This window comes from Malus sylvestris, chromosome 5, assembly GCF_916048215.2.
Source record: "Malus sylvestris chromosome 5, drMalSylv7.2, whole genome shotgun sequence".
Lineage (NCBI taxonomy): Eukaryota > Viridiplantae > Streptophyta > Magnoliopsida > Rosales > Rosaceae > Malus > Malus sylvestris.
In genome coordinates, this window is record NC_062264.1 from 1,103,614 (window position 1) to 1,119,158 (window position 15,545).

General features: G+C 42.6%; 1 pseudogene; it reads left to right on the plus strand.

Annotated features, from left to right (window-relative positions):
• The first annotated feature begins 875 nt into the window (after nucleotides 1-875).
• LOC126621487 (uncharacterized) lies at nucleotides 876-5,524 on the plus strand (annotated as a pseudogene).
• The last annotated feature ends 10,021 nt before the right edge of the window (nucleotides 5,525-15,545 follow it).

Genomic DNA, 15,545 nt, shown 5'->3' on the forward strand with positions numbered 1-15,545 from the left:
ATTTTAACTCCGATTTTGATGATTTTTTAAATCTACACTCCTTGACCCTATATGAATACAATGAATGAATTCGATCTTCAATTTCAACTATTTACACTATCTTATGTTATACTTAATTAAAGTATAAATAAACTCTAAGTGTTAGTCAATCTATTTTTTTGATGGGATACGCATTGTACGAAACTAACGATCAACCGTCAAACTTGTTTGTATATGGTTCAAGATCGCATATGCCAAAAATCGCAGAAAACAAACATTCAGAGATCAAGTAACGGTACAAAACTTTTCGACGGTTAGAAACGAAAAATCACTATTTAACGGTTATTTAACTCTGATTTTGATGAGTTTTTATAGCTACACTCCTTGACCCTATATGAATACAATGAATTAATTCGATCTTCAATTTCAACTATTTACATTAGTGGATACCACAAAATCTTATGTTATACTTAATAAAAGTATAAATAAACTCTAAGTGTTAGTGAATCTAACTTTTTGATGGGATACGCAATGTACAAAACTAATTTCAACAATCCAACCGTCAAACTTGTTTGTATATGGTTCGAGATCGCATACGCCAAAAATTGCAGAAAACAAACATTCAGAGATCAAATAACGGTACAAAACTTTTCAACGGTTAGAAACAAAAAATCACGATTTAATAGTTATTTTAAATTTACACGGGAATATTTGCGCGGCGAATACATATATTTTGTTGCACAAAGTATATTTGCACGATAAAATATATTTATTCGTCGCGCAAGTGTTTGAAATTTCAATTAAGGCGTTTTTTTTTTCGGGGAAATTTAAAAAAACTTGCGCGACGATTGTTTGGCCTTCAGAGACAAAGACTCTATTGCGGAAGATTCTATATTTTAACCCCCCTCCTTCTTCCCCTCACTTCTGTCTTCTTCCTTTTTCCCTGCGCGATACCCTCTGTCTCATTCCTTTGTATCTCCGTCCCTTTCTCCGTCCCTCTCTTCGGCCATCGCGACTTCGTCGCGATACCCTCTTTCTCATTCCTCTGTATCTCCATCCCTTTCTCCGGCCATCGCGACTTCGTTTCCAAGAGGTAATTTCCTTTTTAGTTTTTATTTTCAATTTTCTTTATTTACAGATTGGGGGTTAGAATTAGGGTTTTTTTTGGTTATTTTTTTTCAAATGGGGGTTAGAATTAGGGCAGTTGCGTTAGATTTAGGGTTCGTAAATTGGGGGTTACATTTAGGTTCTTAAATTAGAGTTTTTAGGGTTCTTAATTGGGGTTAGATTTAGGTCTTAAATTAGGGGAACAATTTTGGGTAGTGAGGTTAGATTAGGTTTTCTTAAATTAGTGCACATGCGGAGATTAGTTATGTAAACTTCTATGTGCTTCGCTTTGTTTTTGTTTTCTTTGTGATTGCACGTTGCTCTCTTCATAAAATATGCAGACATGAACACATCTAGAACATGGGTTCAGCGAGTTGGCATTTTTCATAATTCAAAATTTCTTTTTCTGGAGAAAGGGTTCAGCAATTTGGGATTTTTTTTCATCCAAATTTGTGTTTCTTGGAGAATGATATTGTGTTGTAAGTTCTTATATTCTAGATGGGTATTTATTTGCTCTCTTGAAGAAATTTGTTTATCTTTTTTGGATACCGGGTGAGGTTTTTTGTCAACGAATACTTTCATTGCTAATAATGTCATTCTTTAACGAAAATACTTTCATATGATAAGATTGTCATTCTTTAGTTTTTCAATTTTCAGGAGAAAAATCCACTAGCTTTTGGACGTACACTTTGGTCACCTGCATTACTTTATGGTAATTTTAATTACTATTTCCATAATTTTGTTACCTTTCATTGCTTTCTAGTATTGTTGTTTGACTTCAAGTTCAAGTGATTTGCTTGAAAGTAGTCCCATGGATTTTGATATTGTTGTGGTTGACTTGCTTTTTTAAGGTTCATTTGATGAGAGCTTACATATCATAATTACATGTTTTGGTTACTCTCTTTTCATTGGTTTTCTGATTGTATTCATTGACCAATATTGTGCTTTGATTTTTGAAAATAGAAGGTTATCATCTCTGCTTCTAGGGAAATGCAAAGAAGGTTATCAGTTATCCTCTGCTTCCCTTTGTTTTAATTGTGTTATAGCACATGTTGTGTCTATTGGCGTGATATATTGGACTTTGTAACTCCTAAGAAGCCTAATGCTTTCTTTTTCTGCCTATGATGCTTGTATCCCTGGTTATTGTTGAATATGTGCCATACTTTTTTGTTTCCATCCATTAACTTGGGTGCATGTTCTTCGTTTCTGCCTACCCTCGAGGAGCCAAATTGCTAGCTTGTGGCTTATTTGTCACTTGAATTCCCTGACACACACAGAGCACGTACATACTAGATTTTGCCTCCAACTACTCCTTTATGCTAGTTTCTTCTTATAAGTTATAATTGCTGGGTCTATATCCTATCTGAATTGATTAGTTTGTGTATAGTATATCAGTTTTAAGTTTTGTTTCTGCCAAACATGAATTGGGTTTAGAATTAGGGCTTTTAAATTTCATTTTAAATTTAAGTTGAAATTATTAGCATGTGTACGGTAAGTTAAATCTTTGTGTACGAAGCAAATTGATTTCCAATTTTGTAGATGTCAAACCTCATTAGAACCTAGAGGGCAATGGCTTTTACACCTAGTCTGACGGCTACACCTAGTCCGACGACTACACCTACTACTGCTGCCACTGCTTCGGCAGAGATGGACCACAGGCCGGTCAATTTGGTTGACCCAGTTGGTCCTCCAGTCCCACAGGCGTAGGCATCATCAACTTCTTCAGTGGTGTTGCTTGTTAGCGCCCGACGTACTCACTGGCGCCCCCACATTACGGACTAGATGTCGCCATCGGGATCCACAACTGATGCCTCGGGTAAATGGCCAGGTATACAATCCTAATTCACTCCCTCATTCCCATGTTAACTGAATTTTGTTATTTTAGGTTCAATTTGTTAAGTTATGTCATGTAAGGATGAAAAAGTTGTCATCGTTCTGAACCTTTTATTAAACTGTTGTGATCATTGTGTTGGATGTGTATATTGTTTATGTTATTTTCAGGGTTTGGGGAAATGTTTTAATTATAGGGGAGGTTATGCGAAATTTTAGTAGGATTTGTTATTAGTTTTGGGTTAATGATTTATTTTTCATCTCTTTGCAACGAAGAAAAACACCCGGGGACCTTATCGGCAGTTGAAGATGGCGAAGGTCACCCGGGTGACCAACGATCGTATCCCAATCAGATACGATGAGCAACATCGCGTATCACCAATGGCGGAGCAGCATAGTGCATTGGCCCATGATATTGGGCATGTCGTGTGGATCTTTTGCCCTATGCGGTGGAAGTCTTGGAAGACGATGCCGTAGGAGACGAAGAACACGATGCGCAACCAATTGTCCGTAAGTAGCGTTGCCTTTTTAATGCTTTTCATGTAAAATTTATATATTTATATTTATTACTGTCTTTTATTACTAATACTTTCAAAATATTTGTTACATTGCAGACAAACTACAATTTGGAGGACAAGGACGAGGACATGTTCATGTACCTCAATCGGCTATTCTTCGAACGCTACAAGCATTGGAAGAGTGACCTGCACCAATGTTTCCAGCAATTTGATGATCTGCAGGTCGCTCTCGAGGAGGGTTGTCTGAAAGAGTTGGAGGACCCATAAGATAGTTGGGTTTGGCTTTGCGGTCATTTTCAGGAGCAGGGCTATGTGGTGCATTTTTAATTACGACTTCTTTCATTTTACTATTTTTAATTTTTACTAATGTTTATTATTATTATTATTATTTTCTTTAAGTATTACAACTAATACGTTTATTTTTTTATAACAGAAGAAGGTGAAGGCGAACAAGATCAATCGGGAGAAGAAGACTGTTCTCCACCATTCGGGTTCGAGACTTTTCTCTTATAGGATGGAGGCGCAACGGAAGGTATATATTACATCTTTCGTTTCCAATTTTAAAATGCCGCTAATAAAATTTGTTTCTTACTAACATTTTCCTTATCATTTTCGATTTCAGAAAGGTTCAAAATTTCCGGAGATCGACGTCTTTGCTGACGTTTATGTTCGGCCTGGGAATGAGTTGACCGAGTCCATTCATGTAAGTAATTTCTTATGCATTCAACATTTATACTAATTATTTCAAATTGTTTTCTATTAATAATCCATGTTTTTTTTGCACAGGCGACTATAGTGGAGAAGAGTCAATCGGTGCTTCAAGAATCCGCCGCCTCCCAGCTTCCATCGGACACGCTGATTGAGTTTATGGATCCCCTGAGGATGCAGGGTTTCACATCGTGACAGAGACGTTGGACCAGACTTTCGGTCGGAGACTAGGGACTTATTGTCAGGGGATGGGAAATGCCAGACGGCGGGAAAGTAGAGCCTTTCATCCTTGCAGTCAAAGGGCCAGGTTACGGCTTTGACGCAATAAGTCGCTGGCCTACGGAGTGAGCTGGCATGGTACAAGTCCTAAATGTCGTTGCTTGTACAAGCCCTCAGTTCATCCGGAATACATCACCCTGGTTTTTCTGCACCATCGCCCTCACAACCCTTCCACACCGAGCAAGCACAACAATCAGGCCCGTCGACCTCCGACCACGTCCCCAACCCGCAGTAAGATCCTTCGAACGACATTCCTATAGATTTTTCCGTTTTTTTTTCATAGTTTTGTTACTGCTTTCTTTTAAAACTTTATATTTGTACGTACATTTTTATTTATATTTGTTGACCCTAAAAACTACCAAGCCTATGTGGCGCGCATGCCGAGTAATCTATGAGCTAACTACGTCCTTCAGTTGTGTGCAGGGCGTGCCAACTTGTCGGCCGAGCTCGACCGAGAAGTAAAATTTGTTGATGTTGCGTTGGGTGTGCTGCTGACTTCTAAATCTCGCGACTGCGGCCGAGGAAGGAACACTCTCGGCCTTCCGGTTCTAGAGCCTGAAGACAAGGCTGCTAGTTCTACGAAGTTCAATATCAAATTCGGCTTTCAATGTGCTTAATGTAATAACTTGTAACACCTCACTTCACCGAGAAGGCTAATGAGATGACCTCGACCAATAAGGATTCAAAAATCCTTTTCGATCGAGCCTTGGATAGATAACCAGTCACCCTCGACGTAGTGCTATCTATGCCGACTGAAGATGCTGCAAGACCGGCTGGTTCTACGGTGACAGTGCTATCTATGCCGACTGAAGATATCATCGGTTGCCTTCACAGTGCTGTTTATCCAAACTGAAGGTGTGTCGGTGAAAAAAAGAAAAGGAAAAAGTCACAAGGTTGTTGAGAGAATTTGCGCAGGGTAGTTGTGTGTTGAATTGAAGGGGATCCTTCCCATTGTTTGTAGCCTTGGATTTATAGAAACAAATGTGTGGCGCAGCTTCACACTAATGCAGGATTTGTTTCAATTCAAATTGGTCAGTTAGAGTCTCAATCAAAGATTTCTCCAGATAAGCAACAGCCTATCTTTTAGATGCCATCATTATCTCCTAGACTTGGCAATAAAAGAGGCACTGCCTAAAAACTACCTTGATCACGTTGTTTGCCTTCCACGTGTATGCATGTCCCACTGAAGAATTGCAAATGAATGGCAATTCTTCTTCTGACTAATGATTATTATATAACCGATCTCATTTAATATTATCCCATGCAGAGAAACCCATTTCCAAACAAACACCATGATATCGATCATATTTAGTTTAGATAAATTGATATATTATTAAAAGATAATATCATGATTAAAACCACAACATATCCTTTAACAATAACAAAATTATCTTCACTTTTCTATCCAACGGTTAGGAGCTACGCTTACTCAACGGCCTTGATTGCACGGACCAATGGTGTAAATTTGGGTCCAAACATTGCCCCCCAGTTTCTTTGAGGTTCGGCTCGCAAGCCGAATGGTTAAGGAAATTAGTTATGTGCCCAGCAAAATCTCGTGGTATTGTCGAAGAAGATAAAAATTTCTCTCGGCAAAAGAAAAACTCCAACTAAGGAATGCCGCACCGAATGAAAATGATAACCCACGTGAAAGCCTACCACTGCTGATGTGGGTGGCTTTTCAATTATATCATGAACCTGCCCTTATCTCTTTTTAAAACCAATATAATCTTTTGGGTGCCATCTCTCCTGGCCGTAGCAAAAATATGGTTGCCACCGAACTTTTATTTTTCATTTTTAAATGCCACCAAATGCTGATGAAAATATCCTTGGCCGAGAGGCAACAACTGGCCGAGACTCTACCTCAAAGACCTGTTGATGGGTACCACTTCACCGTTGAGCACCACTCTTTAAATGAATGCCATTGATCGAATCTTGCCAGCAAACGATTTATAAACCCCTAAGTCACAGACTATTGCATGAGAAACTAACCGAGAGACAGTAGTTGGCTGAATATATATCTCTTGCGCGCCTTTAATTAATCCAATAGCCATCACATCTCTGTTCTGCCAACGCTATGGTTTCACTCGGCCACCACAATTCTATACAAGGCTCGACAACTTTGCCAGAAACCTTGTAATTACTTCAATCGTTCCTCTTATTCGGCCGAAACTTAAGAGCAAAAGGGGCCAAGAACCCTCGTATCGCAAAAAATGAAGTGGTTTGGTGAAGCAGAATGGGAAAACTACCATCCATGGTGAACGTTGAGATCGGCACCGATGGGTTGATGATATCGTCGACTCGGCTCATAGTGCGACCACGTTCAAAAACAGATTGATGCACCGAGCAACTGACTGGGTGTCTTAAACAGATTTGGTGTCCTCTCGGTGTGGTGCTGTGTATTCCCATTTCTTCTCTTTATTGTGGATTTGTTTGGGCCCAAAATATTAGTTTGGGCCGAGTATAGAATCATTCTTGGCTCGGAAGGCCTTACGACAAGGTTACCATGGATCGTTTAGTTCGTGGGCTTCCAAACCTAGGTCAGTTAAGTCATGCTGCAACACGAGTCGAACCCTGGCGCAATAAGGAGTCTCAGCGAGATTAATAAACCGGAAGTGAATCCGGCTCGATAAAGGACTAGGTTCAAAATTGTAGTGAAAATAAGACTGGTCGAGTTGGAGTTTGATTAGGAGAAGAAGTCCTAATCCGAGTAGGGTTTTAACTCGACCTTGAAGGTATCCGGTGCTATAAATAGAGGAGGCTGTGCATCGCTCAAAGCCCTCCATTTTAACACACAACTAACCTGCGCAAACTCTCTCAACAACTTTGCGATTTTTATTTTCTCTTTTCGCTGACACATCTTCCGTTGGCATTAACAGCATTATGAAAGCAACCAGTGATATCTTCAGTCGGCATAGATAGCTCTGTCGCCGTAGAATCAGCCGATCTCGCAGTATCTTCCGTTGGCATCAACAGCACTGCGGCGAGGGCGGTTGGTTACCTATCCAAGTCTCGGTCGAGAAGGATTTCTGAATCCTTATTGATCGAGGTCATCTTATTAGCTTTCTCGGTGAAGTGAGGTGTTACGGCTTACTGAGCTCGGCGCATTGCACACCGAGTTATTTTATGATTGGATACTCTCAAGTGGGATTTAGAGTTCGGCATTTTGACGGCCGAACCACGTTCACTATTAAGACTTATATCCGCTTTGAGTATTTATGCCCTTACACTTTGGTGTCGATTTGGTGTGAGTTTACTCTGACGAATACCATCACTGTGACCGAATCCAACGATGACGATTCATGAACATCGTAAGAATAGTAGCCTTGTCTTCAGGTTCGAGAACCCAAGAGGCCGAGACATGTTCCTTCCTCAGTCGCAATCGTAAGATGCAGAAGTCAGCCGCGCACCTAACGCAACATCAACAAATTTTACTCCTCGGTCGAGCTCGGTCGACGAGTTGGCACGCCCCGCATTCAACCGAAGGACGTAGTTAGCTTATAGATTACTCGGCCTGCGTGCCACATAGGCTTGGTAGTTTTTAGGGTCAACATTTTGGCACGCCTAGTGGGACCTAGTGCTAAACTACGAAGTTTATGCCAATTGAAACGCGATCAGTAAAAAAGAAAACAGCTATGGGAAAATCAACAACCGATTTGCCAATTCAGAACATAGGACAAAGTTTGCCCTAGGCGTAGAATCCCCTTAACGCCGTGACACCTGAGTCCCCAAGCGCGACTCGTCGAGAAAGGGAAGTTAATCTCAATGGTCAGCTTCGCAGTCTAGAAATACCTAACAGAAACACCTGCATTCTCAATGAAGGGATAGTGGAGGATTGTGACGAGGATGGTGGTGAGGATTTGATCCACCAACAAGGTCATTTATTCGAAAACGACTTGACGAGCAGTCTCGGACGGTTAAACATACGCTTAGTCAAGGAATCGATAAACTGCATGAAGTGATACGCAGTACCAATGAGACACAAACCAGATTGCTCGAAATACTGGTTAGTAAGGTCAGCGACGGCATGTCTTTCGATCTTTCCCATCACTTGCCACCAAGAAATAATCTGTTGCCAATTGCACAGGCCGAGTCAATCCCTGCTCGGCTCAAACCAATTGACTTGGAAAAAGGAGGAGGATCGAATAGTAAGTCAGACGGATCCGACCATAGAGTAGAAGCAACACCCGTTGGTATGACCGAGGTGCAGCGGATGATCGATTCGGCCATGAAAAGAGGGCCGAAGTTCCCTGAATTTATCCATCCGTATCCAGCTTATGTGGAAAAATTCGAATATCCTAAAGGTTTCAAAATTCCAGATTTTAGCCTGTTCGCTTGGGAATCATCCTTATCCTCGTTAGAACATGTGGCTCATTTCACCGCGCAATGCGAAGATGTCAGTAGTGATTTTCACAAGCTACGACTTTTCAACTTTTCGTTGACCGGTTCAGCATTTGCATGGTATATCAACCTCCAACCGAATTCTGTCCAAAGTTGGGAGGAGTTGGTCGAGAAATTTCACGAGCAGTTTTATCGGCCATGGATGGAAATGTCAGTGTCTTTATTAGCAAGGATGGCTCAAGCATCTGATGAGTCACCAATGGATTATCTTACCAGATTTAAATCGGCCAGGAATTGGTGTCGAGTACCTCTCCTCGAAGTCGAATTTGTTAGAGTTGCTCTGAATGGTCTTGACGTAGAATACAAAAAGAAATTCTTGCGGGCAAACTTTCGGGATATGTATGAACTAGCCTAGCATGTCGAGCAATATGATTATTTGCTCCACGAAGAGAAGATCTCGAAAGCTCCATCCCGATGGATGATCTACAAAAATCCCACTGTCAGTTACGCATCGACCGAAGGTGAGGAGTCTCAATGTGTCAGCGTGGACGCAGTTGAGATAGTAATAGATAAGCCATACGTTTGCAAGGCGTTGACTCAAATTGACTCTAAGGATGTCAAAACTCGCTCGGCCACTGAAGAAATAACGAAAACGTCAAAAGTTTATACTTTTGATATTGCAAAGGCCGACGTAATTTTTGATCAATTGTTATCAGCGAGGATCATCAAACTTCGGCCTGGGCATAACATTCCCAAGGCCCAAGAGCTTAAAGGAAAGATATATTGCAAGTACCATAATTCAAGCAAATATACGACAAATAACTGCATCGTGTTTCGAGATAACGTCCAAAGCTGGATTGATAACGGCAAACTCAGATTTCTGGAGAAGAAAATGAGTGTTGATAACGACCCATTTCCCACGGCAATAGTAAATATGGTAGATGCTCGCCTACCTAGGGACAAAGGAAAAGAGAAGGCAGAGGTCGTTACAACGCAACGCTTTCTGAATCAGAATTCTTGGCCACGTTTCAATGCTGATTTCCGTCCAAACAAACCACCTACAGCTCTCACGGGACCCGCTATTGTCAAGCCCATGACAGATTACAGCACTGATGAAGAATATGGGTCGGCGGTTTTATGCAGAAAGTGTAAAGCAAATGTCAGCACCGAGCTGAAGGAAGAGTCATCTCCGGCTATGATGGAACAGCCTACAGCCGTAACATAGCGAAATGTGCTCGACGCAGGTTAACATCAAGTGGTTTTTGATAGGCTCGGCCTTAAGATGCGGGTTGAAAAGAAACCTTCAGTCAGGCGGCGCCTCGACTTTGATGCTCCGTTTTATGACCAAGATTATTACATATGCAATTCTAGCAGCTCGGAATCATCGCAGAGCTAGAAAACTTTCAAACCTCCCGAACCTCGAGAACAGCGTTGGTATACATATCACTCTTCAAAAGGCGTGTACACTGCACTATCCAAATCCCAGAAACGTCAGCACCAAAGAATAGACTGCATGGCCCGCAATCGGGCAGCCCAAGAAATTTCGGTCCCTAAATGACGGTCGAAGGAAACAGTTGCCAATGATGATGAACGACCATCCCCAACTATTATGACAGAACTGGTTCAAGGGAAACGGCTGGTCAATCAAGATTTTGAAACCACATTTAAGGAGGCTGATAAGTGGATCAAACTTCTTCTTCGGCCTGGGGAAATGAAGGCACGCCTCGAGCATTTCAGGCAGGAAGCTGAAAGCAAACTCTCCCCGCTAACCCCATAAGAGCCTTTGATCAAAATTCGACGGAATTTACATCCACCATTCCTCGGGGAGGCCTTGGAATATATGCGAGAATTTCATAAAAAGCATTCGGCTAATGATTTATATGGTTTGCCGAAAGCATGTCAAGATACAATTGATCTGGTCCTAGCTTGCCCGGATGCCGAGCGAATTATTTAAAAAACCTCAGACCCAGGGTTGAAAGCTAGGTTCCAGCACATACGAGAAGACCTTGGCTTTGAAGTCCACCCATACACTGATAGCGATGCGGCATACCTTCCTTTCTCATTGAAGGACCTTCAGTATTTACGATACCACTTCGAAGTCTTTTCGACCGTTTATCTCTTCGGCCTTACGACCGATGAAATAACACGAGTCGCACGGTTGGATGCCTATCTCGACATTAGGGATGCCCGTATAATGTACCAAGAGCAAGCTCATATCCTGGCGCCAATCCCAGGCACAATTACGATTTCAGACGAATCTGAGGCATTTAAACAGAACAAACTGACTTCCGAAGAGACACCGCGAGAACAAACCATCGAAGAAGGAGCAGAGGAGTCTCTTAGTACAACCTCGACGGAAGCAGATGCTGCAGTTGGTGACCAGGAAAGAGAAGAGGTTGAAGAGGAGGATCGTAACCCGATGGGCCCGTCGGTCTTGGATAACATGGAAATCAGTATGGTCCATGTTTTGCCTGCTGATTTTTAGCCGAGCACATCTCAACCGAATTTCCTCGACGATGACATAGTTGCCGAGGAAGCCGGTCACATTGATTTTGTAACTGTTGCCGAAGACGAGTCAACAACAAAAGAGGACAACCTCAAGGCAGCTTTGGTCGAATTATTTCCTCGATCATCATCGGCCAAACTTCATCATTTGAAGCCATTTTATGTAACGGCCCATATCGAAGGGTATCCAGTCTCCAAAGTTTTTGTCGACTGTGGAGCCATCGTCAATATCATGCCTATAAACATCATAAAGGCGTTACGTCACTCTAACAATGAACTTATCCCCTTTGGGATCACAATGAGCAGTTTCGTCGGAGCCAAATCCCAAACCAAAAGGGTGCTTCCTTTAGCGGTAAACATCATCGGTCGTAATCACATGACCGCCTTTTTCATCGTCGACTCTAAGACTGAGTATAATGCACTTCTTGGTTGAGACTGGATTCATTAAACCAGCTGTATTCCTTCGTCATTATATCAAGTGCTCATTTTTTGGGATGGTAAATCGATCATTGTTCACCCGGTCGATAATTAGCCCTTCGAAGCTAACATGATCCAAGCACGGTATTATGATGACCACGTCGGCTACATCACCTTACAAGGTTTCAATGATGAAGTACGGCCGACTCAAATTTCTGTTCAGAAAGCTATCGAGGTTGGCGTCGAAACTGTCCACCAGGATTCGGTGAGACTCGAGTTAGCTGACTTCATCCCCGATCCCGATGTCTGACACCGATCGGGAAAAACATCAGGCCACGGTTTCATCTACTATGGAACGACTGTTGGCTCATTGGTATACTATCTCTAAGCAACCAAATTCAGGCGTTAACCTCGTAGAGTTCCTCGCCGAAGGAGATAATGGTCCTGTCTTATCTCTTGACAAAATTCAAGCTGCCCCGGCCGAGCTCGAAGACAATCGGCCCCAAGTCAATGATCCATTGGAAGAAATTAATGTTGGGACGGCCGATGACCCAAGGCCTTTATTTATTAGTGCTTTGCTCCCCCAACCTATGAAAGCCGAACTTCGTGCTCTGCTTGAGGAGTTCAAAGATTGTTTTGCTTGGAGCTACCACGAGATGCTTGGCTTAGATCGCACTGTTGTCGAGCATGAGTTACGTATTAAACCTGGGTGTAAACCTTTCCGTTAACCACCTCGATGATTCTCGACAGAAGTGCAACTCGGCATCAAGGATAAACTTGTTCCTCTCTTGAAAGCAGGGTTCATTCAGACATCTCGATATGTTGAATGGTTGGCAAATATCGTTCCTGTTTTAAAGAAAAGTGGTGCATTGCGCATTTGTATCGACTTCAGAAATCTGAATCTGGCAACTCCCAAAGATGAGTATACAATGCTGATTTCGGATTTGTTAATCGATGTTGCAGTGAATCATGCGATCTTATCTTTTATGGATGGACATGCCGGGTACAACCAAATTTTCATTACCGAAGCCGATGTGCACAAGACTGCTTTTCGCTGCTCGGGGGCACTCGACACATACGAATGGGTTGTCATGCCATTCGACCTCAAGAACGCTGGTGCCATGTACCAACGAGCAATGAACACCATATTTCATGATTTAATTGGAACCATCGTCAAAGTCTACATCGATGATGTTGTCATCAAGTCTAAACGCCGGCAGACACATCTGGATGATCTCCGACAAGCTTTCCTCTGCATGCATCAACACAACCTCAAAATGAATCCTGCCAAATGTGCCTTTGGTGTGTCAGCCAGTAATTTTCTTGGTTTCCTCGTGCATCACCGTGGGATTGAAATGGATGAAAATAAAGCACGCGCAATCATCAATGCCCCATCCCCGACGACGAAGAAACAACTACAGTACTTACTCGGTAAGATAAATTTTCTCCGCCGATTTGTAGCTAACTCGGCGGGTAAAATGAAAGCGTTCTCTACGCTTTTGAAACTCAATGACTCAGATAAATTTGAGTGGAAAGATGAGCATCAGGCGATGTTTACACAAATCAAAGTCTCCCTTACGACACCACCTGTCCTCGTCCTACCTCGGTGCGGTAAGCCTCTTATGCTATATATCTCGGCGGCCGAAGAGTCCATCGGCTGCCTTCTCGCGCAAGACAACGATGCCGGACGAGAGCATGCTATTTTTTATCTTAGTCGAAATCTCAACCAACCAGAGATCAATTATTCTGCCGTTGAGAAGCTTTGCCTCGCTTTATTTTTCACCGCATCAAAACTTAGGCATTACATGCTCCCGTCGGTCACCTAGGTAATTGCCCAGACCGACGTCATCTGCTACATGCTTACTCGGCTAATAGTGAAAGGCCGAATTGGGAAATGGACAATGACGCTGTCTGAATTCAGCTTGCAATACGTGTCTCAGAAAGCTGTCAAAGGCCAGGCACTGGTTGATTTCCTTGCTCAACACCCTTCCCCATATGATTTTGGGGGCAACGACGTCAAAATCGGCATGGTTGAAACGCGCGATACCTACTGGACGATGTACTTTAACAGCTCAAGTAATTCATCCTCGGCTGGCGTTGGAGTTGTCATTCAATCCCCAAACCACGATCGTTGGTATTTTTCGCTCAAGCTGGATTTTGATTGCACCAAATAATTAGGCCGAATACGAAGCCCTTATCATCGGCCTTGGTATCTTTCACGACTTGCGAGCAACCCGTGCCCTCATCCTCGGTGACTCCGAACTTGTGATTAACCAACTTAATGGTTCTTTTTGGTGCATGAGTTGTACCCTGACACCCTACCACATGGTTGCTAGCTATTTGGCCGAATCCTTCAACGGTGTTACATTTGAACATATTTCCCAGATTCATAATACCGACGCAGATGAGTTGGCTTAAATCGCCTTTGGTGCACAACTTCTGGGGGCAAGCTAGGCCGAGAAATACCCGTGTGACGACAGCTATACCCGACCTTGGTTAACCAGCAAATCATCTGATGCGACAACGTGATACGCACAAGAGTCATGTCCTTACCTTCGTTGTTAGACCGACAAGACCTTATTGATGTCTGCGCCATCGAGGCAATACCAGATGATTGGAGAAAGCCCATTATGCAGTATCTTGACAATCCCAATGGCAAACACAATTTCAAGATAAGAGTTCACGCCACAAACTATGTCATGTATCAAAATGAGTTATACCGAAAAGGTGAGGATGGTCTATTACTGCTATGCCTCGGCCCCCAAGATGGTGTTCAAGCAATCACAGAAGTCCATAAAGGGGTTTGCGAAGCTCATCAGTCCGGACGTAAAATGCAATGGTTGCTTCGACGACACAATTATTTTTGGCCAAGAATACTAAAGGATTGTATCGAGTTCGCACGAGGGTGCATACAGTGTCAGATTCACGGTCCTATACAAAGGGTCTCGGCCGAATCATTACATTCGGTCACGAAACCATGGCCGTTTAGAGGATGGGCCATGGATGTAATCGGTAAAATCACACCATCTTCCGGGGTTGCCAAGCACGCATGGGTAGCAACCGATTACTTCACTAAGTGGGTCGAAGCAAAATCGTATGCCAAGCTAACGTCTAAAGAAGTTTGCGACTTTGTGCAAGAACGCATTGTGACCAGATTTGGCGTACCAGAAACGATCATAACTGACAATGGCATAATCTTTACAGCTGAGAGGTTTAAAGAGTATATGGCAAGTTTGAAAATTCAGCTTGAACAGTCTACACTGTATTATCCACAAGCAAATGGGCAAGCCGAGGCAAGTAACAAAGTGTTGATCGGCATTCTCGAAAAAATAATAAAGGAAAGGCCTGGCATGTGGGATTTAAAGTTAAATGAGGCTTTATGGGCATATTGAACATCGCTCTGATCGGCGACTGGGACAACCCCGTATGCACTAACCTACGGACACGATGCAATGTTACCAGTCGAGTTAAGCATAAATTCTTTGCGAATGATTGAACAAAGTAGTATGTGCAGCGCCGAATATAATCAGTCCATGAGACAAGAGTTAGAAGATTTAGAAGAAGCGTGACTTAACGCTTATAACCTGCTGGTGGCAAAGAAACAGATTACCGAGCGAGCCTATAATCAAAGGTTAGACAGAAAACATTTGGCAAAGGAGAATTAGTTTGGCAAACGGTGTTGCCCGTAGGAATTAAAGACCCCAGGTTCGGCAAATGGTCGCCAAATTGGAAGGACCCCGTGTCTTAGACTGCTTCTCAGTTCACGCAACCGATGGAGGTTATCTACGTTCGATGGCCACTGAGGCGGCCAAGAAATATAGATAACACCCTTCGGCACATAGAATTTTTGATGAAAAGAATGGG